The sequence below is a fragment of the Amblyomma maculatum genome, chromosome 3 (genome assembly GCF_055883805.1).
Source record: "Amblyomma maculatum isolate TAMU_Amacu chromosome 3, ASM5588380v1, whole genome shotgun sequence".
NCBI lineage: Eukaryota > Metazoa > Arthropoda > Arachnida > Ixodida > Ixodidae > Amblyomma > Amblyomma maculatum.
The window spans coordinates 220,538,082-220,546,463 of record NC_139346.1 but is presented as its reverse complement, the minus strand read 5'-3'; the positions used below and the strand labels follow the sequence as shown (position 1 = coordinate 220,546,463).

Sequence of the window (8,382 nt, the reverse complement as noted above, 5' to 3'; positions counted from 1 at the left end):
GCCACGCTACCGATACCGCAATCCTGATGAGTGGCGCACTCCTGACGATAGGCCGATCTGTTTCACGTGCTCGCGTATTAGCCACATCTCTCGCCACTGCCGCAGCCGCTGGTCTTGCCCACCTCGACGTTTCACTTACGTTGACCGCTACTCCGACTACGGCCACCGCCGTTTCTCGCCTCGTTATGAGCCGCCCCTCACCGAGACCACTCCGCCTCCTGTGCCCAGTCGCTCTCCTTCCCCGCCAGCCCGTCGAACCAGTTCACCTCTTCCTCTTCCTGTGCCCAGTCGCTCTCCTTCCCCGCCAGCTCATCGATCCCGTTCACCTCTTCCTCGCCGCAGTTCCTCACCGTACTCCGCCGGCCGCTTCACGGGAAACTAGCTAATGCAGCTCCCGGAGGTGACGCTGCATTGGTACCCCGATCTGGAAATCCTCTACTGCCCATTTCTTCGCCCTGTAACCTTCTCTTCCTCTTCGTAGATGGTGTTCCTGTATCTGCCCTCATTGACACTGGCGCCCAAGTATCGATCATGAGCTCATCTTTTTGCCGCCGCCTCAAAAAAGTGCAGACCCCCGCCGCTTCGCCCACCATTCGTGTTGTCGATGACAGTGCAGCTCCTGTCACTGGCGTTACGTCAGTGACAGGAGCTGCACCGCCACAACTACTACACTACAACCACTTCCGAAATAGTGCATGTGGCCCGCCTCAAGCCATATTATTCCTCCTCTGCACCACACGCCTAACACGCACCGGGACGGTGCTTTTTGCCGAGGGGGATACTAGAGAGATTTAGCTTACCGGAGACGTATTACGTCTCCCGGAGACGTACAGACGTAGACGTATGGGACGCCTACTGCGCATGCGTGAAAACTGCCGATACGTACAGGCGCTGGAGACGTACTCCGGAGACGTATGCCGCGTGACGTCCAGCTTGCCGTTCTCGCGAGATCTCACGAGATTTCAGCAGCCATGGAGCCAAGCCGCCAAGCTAAGCCAAGCGCCGATGGGATGGTGCTACGACTGCTTGTAGAGTGCTGCTGTGCGCAACGGGCCACATAGTTCTCCCGTTTTCACATTGGCGTCATCAAATGCTGTAAAACCCTTGCCCCGGCCGTGCCAAGAAAACATCATGCGCAAGCGTTTCAGTGCGGCGGACGACCAGCAAGTAGCTCGAGATCGACCATCCTGTACATACACTGTACAGCGCAGGGAGAAGGCGCCGTCGAAAGAAGTTGCAACGATTTCTAGGGATCCGCCGACGGCGAACGAGCGCTCGCTCCGCTGCGCAATGAAGGCGTTCGCAAAGGCCTTTGCAAGCCATCCAGCGTCAGAAAAAAAAAAAAAATGATTCTGGTAAGTCACTACCCACTACCTTCTCTGTTCAGACGATCGGACTGGACAGCGGACTGTCCGAGCGGAACAATTAGTTATCATATGTGACGAAAACGGCACCTTCGAGTAGCTCGGAATGGCAGTGACTCGGCGCCTGCCGATCGCGTGCGCTCCGAGTAGGAGTGGTGGTGGATGATGCTTTCCCACGATACATACGGCCCGCCCGTCTGAACACCGCCTAGTCGATTGCTGGGGAATAGCAGCGCAAAGTAAAAAGCCACTTACGTTGTGCGAATTAGATACATGATATTTCAGCATTTTTGCTAAACATGGCTCGAGTTGCATAATATACACGTCGTGTAGCTGCTTTTGTTTACATGTGCATGTAAATGTGCACAGCCACCAGGAGCCACAATAAATGAAAATTGTTTGCAAGATGATTTACTTTATCTTCTCAGACAATTAATTGTCTGGCACCATTAGCTAACAGCACATGCTGAATGCAGTGCCAAAGCCAAATAGTGCAAGAGGTCATTTAATTTTTTTTTTTTTGCTCCAAGCTTATGAACTTGTGTCCCTGTGTCAGCACGTGAAATGAAGTATTTTATGCTGTTGGACAAAACATTCAGGCACTGGAAGTCTTATTAGCATTTACAAGTCGCAGAGGCTGAACTGGTTTGCTCATTGTGTTATAAAAACACCTGAAAATTAAAAAAGGATCCTTGTTAAGGACAATTGCATTGAATGAAGGCAAGTGTCTGCGTCGTGGCACTTTTCTAGTGTCCTGGTGCAACTTTCAGCTGCACAATTAGATCCTGTATTATGTTGGCAAGTTAATTACCAATCATCTGTGTCTCATATGATTATTCCCTTTCAGATGAAAATGAGCCTGCAAGTGCCTGAATGACATGGTGCCCAGAGAGACTCATGATGATGAAAGCAATCATGACAACTCCCGGAATAGTAAGCGACAACACTTCTTATATTACTTTCTTCAATGTTCTTGTTGAACATGTTACAGCTATTTACAAAGCACTGCAATGTTCAGTCTTGATTCTCTTACTGCAGTGTACAAAGTGTAGCCAGAGTGCTAAAGTAAGCTCGTGCATGTTGTTATGCACCGGAAAACAGCCCAAGATCTCATGGCTGCAGAAATAATTATTTCTTTCATTTGTTTGCTTGCTTCCATGGCACAGCCACATGTCTGCACAGTGTGGAGCCGCTGCCGTCAACACCAAGCCTGCAGTCAGTGCCCTTGAGGGGTGAGGACATATTTACGTTATTTTGAGCAGCACCAATTTGTAAAAAGTTTTATTTATCTCAATGCCTTAACAACTTACTATAGTTTAAAACTCAAGACTGCTTAGTACAACTGCACTAGAACCTAGTTGTTAGCTTTTGCATTCATGCCAAAACTATGCATGGACCAGCAGCAGCAACAGTGCATTATACAAAATGCAATGGCCTATGAAAGCAGCGATAAATGAAATAAATGAGTAGGAAAACAAATTATTCACAAATTTTCATGTTCATGGTGCACACTCACGAGACCATCGCAATGATTTGTGTATTGTTATGCTTGTCTCAGACTGTTTTGAACCTACACTCCATTTGGTGGCATGACTGAGTCTTCGGTTTGAGAGAAGAATGACGTTTCGAAGATGAGTGAACAAAAACAATGAAATTTGATTGCACTTCTGCAGACTTATGTACATACTTCAAAGGTCTTAACAGCAAAAGGTCAAAAGCAAGTTCATAGCAATGATAGACTATTGAGCCTCTTGCCCAGGGCCAGTATTGTTTTTTTTTTTTTTTACTCCACAAGAAACCTTTAAACAATCAATCCAGCCCTCTCACAGAACTTTGGCCAATAAAACACGGCACATCTCTTCGGGTCAATCAGCCAGTCAATCAAACAGTATTGGTAAGCAATGTTCCTGCAGTCATACCTTGGGAACAGGCGAGGAGACATAGAAACTTCCTTTTTCACTTCGATAGCATTGCAATAGTCGAACAAGGAGTCTGTCTGCCAGAAAAACACAGGGCATGTCTGATGTCACATACAGCGGATCAAAACAGCATCTGTAGAACTCAACTCCTAATGGATCAGTGTAATGGTTTTATGGCCATGTCCCTTCTCCCAAACAGCCACCGTATCTTCCTGTGCGGTATGGCCTCAGGCACCCCTCTCCAGAATGTATTCATCATCGGACAAAGCGTGGGAAGTTCCCACATGCTTTTTCTTTTTGCGGCTTCACACTTTTGTGTGATGTTTGCCTGGACGCGTGATGCATTTCCAGCTCTTAGGTCATTGCAGCATGCTGCTGTGCATGTGCATAATCAACGCAAAAGCTCAGAAGTAATATTTTATAGAGACATTTCTACCGCAATTACCCATTTGGTGAATTTTATTTATCCTCAAGAAAAGGATGGCAAAATTATATTATTGTTTACTCCACCCTCCACTGTGGTCTTAATGCATTGGTTGATGTGAAAAAATGATTCAATTTGTTTTCAATGTGCATCAGAAGGAGCGTTCACTGACATAAAATAACATCAAATACCATGGAAAATAGCAACAGGCAAGTCCCAGTATAGATTGCTGTTGAACGTGACACTTAGTATTCTCTGCGAGCCTACAATTGTAATGTTCCGGCTCTCATTGCTGACAGCACGATTAAAATTTTTTTTTTTTCTGGCAAAATAATCAGCGTTGTCTTTGAACAATTTATATTAAGTTTGTTTCATTGAAACCACAACAATAATGTTAACAGGAAGGCTTTGCTTTGCTTTGTCAACGTGTCTGCATCAGTGCCCGTCATAATAGAACAGTCATCTGCATGTGGTGGTGGCAAAACTAATAAATATCCAACAGGTGCAAGATAGGTGTCAACTTATCCGCAAAGATGACGGCCTGGAGTCCTTGGACATGGGCGACGTCAGCTAGTCGGATTAGACCTAGCAGAGTTTCAGGGCGTGAGCTCGACAGTAGTTTCCCAAAATTATTTTTTGTCTCTCGATTTATATTTTAGATTTCTGGACACGCCCATATCATATGTACCAGATCCACCCTATATATGTACGACAAATTTAATGGATATGTCGATGTGGGCAATGTCTTTGATGAACACTTTCAACAACAGTGGCCAAAGCAGGCTTCCTTGTGAAACACTGTTAGTGACTGTTAGATCGTTCAAATGGTGATTACTCAGGCATGCTATTTGTGTTTATTCTCCTCTCCTTCGGGGCAAGTGCCAAGGGATATACCCTACAACCTGTGTGCAATTCTGTTCACAACTATATAATCACACCAGGTAGATTTGCTACAATGAGAATTCACTGCCTTTTCTTTTCCTTTCTTTTTTTTCATGAAATTCTAGTTTAAGATTCGTAATTATCAAAATACCCAATTGCTTGTCCATGAACCTTTTGTACTTGCTATATACCATGGCCTATTCCCCGCCGTGGGTATGTGCCATTACCACTAAAGACAGTCATCAATGGGTCTGATACATAGGTCAGGGGTGGAAGCAGGCTCAAGCATTTTGGAGCAGCTTTGGGAGCAGCGAGACAAGAGTTTTGGAGCAGCTTTGGAGCAATGAGACAAGAGTTTTGGAGCAGGTTCCTAAGGTCAAATGCCTCTGATAATTGTAGTAATTGTTTTTCTCTTTCTGACAGAAAAAGATGAGCTCTTCCTTTTTATGCAAGTTCAATGCCTCTCCAACTTCGCACTCATTTCTGACAAGACAACGGCCACCAACTTGAAACAGACTAGCCAGCAAACAAAATGCTTGCTGGTGTGCTTTATAACTGAACACCTAGTGTGACCTTGTGACCTAACGCATTTGCCTATTCTGACTTGACAGATTCAAATGTCAAGTTTACCACTTCAATGCACTCAAGCAATGCCACTAATTTGGAGCTCAGATTAATGGACATGACATTTCTGCTCTCTATCTTGTGCATATCCCTTTTTGATCCTATGCCTGTGCTGATAAATTCCTGAGCAGTGGTCAGTAGTGCCTTCAGGAAATGTAGATGGCACTGAAGGGTAGCCTTTTCATCCTTCAGCATTTTTACTTCACTACCTCCTTCCAATAGTTTTATCATTATTTGCTAGAGCAATGCTGGGGCTCATTTTTTAAATCTTGGCAATAGGCCCTGTATGGCTTTCCAACACTCTTGAGACGCTTCCTAGTGAGTGACATCTTTGGAGTACCAACCCATAACGATTCAAGTATGATTTTGTCTGCCGTAGGCCCGACAAGCTTGTTACTGAAAAAGAGGCTCGATAGGTGCCTGCTTGTTCTTAGACCACAACCATTAGAATAACTCGTGGTTTTTCCAGTCGGACAAGTTTCCTTCCGAACGACTCACGGTAGTTTGCGCCTATCTGCTTCGCTTGCTGCTCTTGCTTCTCCCTCCACCGGCGATTCAAAAGGCTGAGAGGAGGTGCTACGTCACATGCACAGTGCATTTTTTTTGCAATTATCTCCAATCGCCAGTGACTCATATTATATTTACTTGCAAACAAATATTTATTATGCCACATGCTTCCTTCCCTTACAAAAATTTCGTTTGTATTAAGCCCAGTGCTAGATGCGTTATATCTTTGCCACTGGTGCAAAGACATTGTTTGCGTGTTGCACTAAATTTGATGGTAGAACATTAAAACAGCCAATTTGGAGCAGTTTTGGAGCAATATTGCATTTTTGAGCAGGATAGAGCAGGAAAAGCAGTTTGGGAGCAGAATGGAGCAAATGGAGTGGCAATTCCACCCCCGATAGGTGCATTCACAAGAGGAGACTGCTGCACTTCTGTGCCATGATATAGGGGTATGCCATATGCCCAGACATTTCATGAATAATCATGTGCGTAGTTATTCACTGCAATACCAGCTGGAGAGCAATATTAAACAACCTCCAGCTTTCTCATAACAGATTTAATTTTACAGTAATTTCTGTGAACACTGCACCTTTTCATTCCAGGAAGGTAGAAGAATACAACACGGATGTTATATGCAGCACATGGTGACGAACACTGCCCCGTGTGAAGATGGACATGTGGAGATCAGCTGGTGAAATCTTGGCAATCAGTTGACAAGATGCTGATTGCGCTGATGAAAGAATGAAAGTTATTTATGTTGGCACTATATCACATTGCAGATAGCACCAATTTATTTTCTCCAAAACTCTCTCGACCATGTTCACTTTGCCAAATAAATCCCAAATACATTTTCGCAACACAAATGCTGTCGGTGTGTTTCTGTTCTTGCATTTTATGGTGCATAAGTAGCTAAGGCTACAGTTTCGCAAATACAGGTCCAAAATTATCTGCAAAGGGCATTACACTAATTTTAAATTGCATATTTTAAGAAATATTTGCATTGTGAGAATTGTAAACATATGCAATGACTCGAAAAAAAAAAATATGTGCGCAACCTCTCTCAAGTGAGCCTCAGCTACAACGTTGAAAACACTGTTAGTGGCCTGTGGTCACCACTTCACCAAAAGAAATTCAAAATGTCCCGTCACATAGTGGTAATTGCTAAAAACATATCATAGGTCAGTGTTTCTGAAATAAGGGCTCACGAAGTGATTTTCAGGGTCCACGAAACCCACAGCTGCAAAAAAAAAAAAGAAAGATATGCGTGATAGCTTTGGCCTGACTAGACACAGTTTTGCAGGGTTAAAATCTAGGAGATTCAAAGGCGACTTTAGTTTATGAAAAAAAAAGAGTGCGGAAACAGAGGGAGAGTGCATCTGCGGCATTCGTTGATGCCAACGTTGGTAAAACTCGAGCTCTGGCTGCACTACTGGATGGGGCTACAATGCAAAGCGTCTCGGGCGTGATGACAACATGACAGCTCAATGAGAGTACAATTAATTCAGTAGTGTACAGAAAACTGAATAATGACTCTAGCAGTACATGCAATCAATAATTATATGAGCTGTGAATTAGCGGCATGAAGTGAAAAACCATAAAATGGCATCACCACTTTTTGCATCTGGTAGCACAGGTTCTCACTGAAGCCGTCAGACGGCCTGACGAAGACAAGCTGTGGTGGTTCACCGCCTCGTTCGCTAAAGCAGATGGCACTTCACACATACAGACACTTTTATAACTCAGAAGCCACCTTTCCTTAATCTAGACAATACACAAATGCATACACAACCGTTCGGGTGAAACACTAGAGACGGCCCACGCGGCACAACTCATGTACAGCGTTTAGACTGGTGGTCTAGTGCATATTTGCGGTGACAAGCATCTCGTGCCACTAACAGTTCGAAGTCAGCGTTGGGAACAAGTGAAGCCGTTGGTCCGGAGCACAGCTGTCGGGTGTCCACTGGTAGACGGTCACGCAGTCAAAGGAGCATGGGAGACAATGCTGAACCAAAGTCATCGCGTCCTTTCAGTTCGCCAAGTAGCGAGATGGTAAACCGAAACTGTCATATCGCTGCACACAACACTCGGGCAAAAACCCCTGCATTTGAACACGAACACTATCACACGCCACCCTAAATGCCACCACGCACACACCATGTCATGTTGAACACTGTGAGACGAGAACAACGAGAAAGTAGTCATGCACTGCTGCAATCAATCGAGATAAATATTGCTGCATTTCGCATAAAAAAAAATTCATAAAGCTGCATCTCGGCATAACAGCGTCAACAAATGAACAGCATAAATCTTTGGGTAGCATTGTTGCATGCAGTGATGCTCATCTTGGAAATGGAGTAACTGTTCTAGAAAACACGGACAACAGAAACAGAAGTGGACATGGACGTACACAGACTCACAACTGTATTTTACTAACCGAAAGAGGACATATATACAGCAAGCAAAAGTATAGCGTTGAGCATGCGGTTTTGTGCACTTTATATATGTCATCGTTACTTAGTAAAATCCAGTTGTGAGTCTGCAAGCCTCCTGTCCACTTGTTTCTGATGTCCAAGTTTCCTAGTGCACTTACCCTATTTACAAGATATGCACCACTGCATGCTGCAATTATTGCTGTAAGGAATACAGAGATGAATTTTGCAAC

General features: G+C 44.5%; 1 long non-coding RNA gene across 2 annotated transcripts; it reads left to right on the top strand.

Moving 5' to 3' along the window:
* Positions 1–1,040: 1,040 nt before the first annotated feature.
* Positions 1,041–6,345, top strand: LOC146197752 (uncharacterized). Of its 2 annotated transcripts, XR_014706229.1 has the most exons (4): positions 1,041–1,355; positions 2,212–2,297; positions 2,531–2,596; positions 6,323–6,345. It is a non-coding gene; the product is annotated as an uncharacterized LOC146197752 (long non-coding RNA). The 2 variants fall into 2 exon arrangements; XR_014706228.1 differs by lacking the exon at positions 6,323–6,345 and having other exon boundaries at positions 1,043–1,355; positions 2,531–2,866.
* Positions 6,346–8,382: the final 2,037 nt, after the last annotated feature.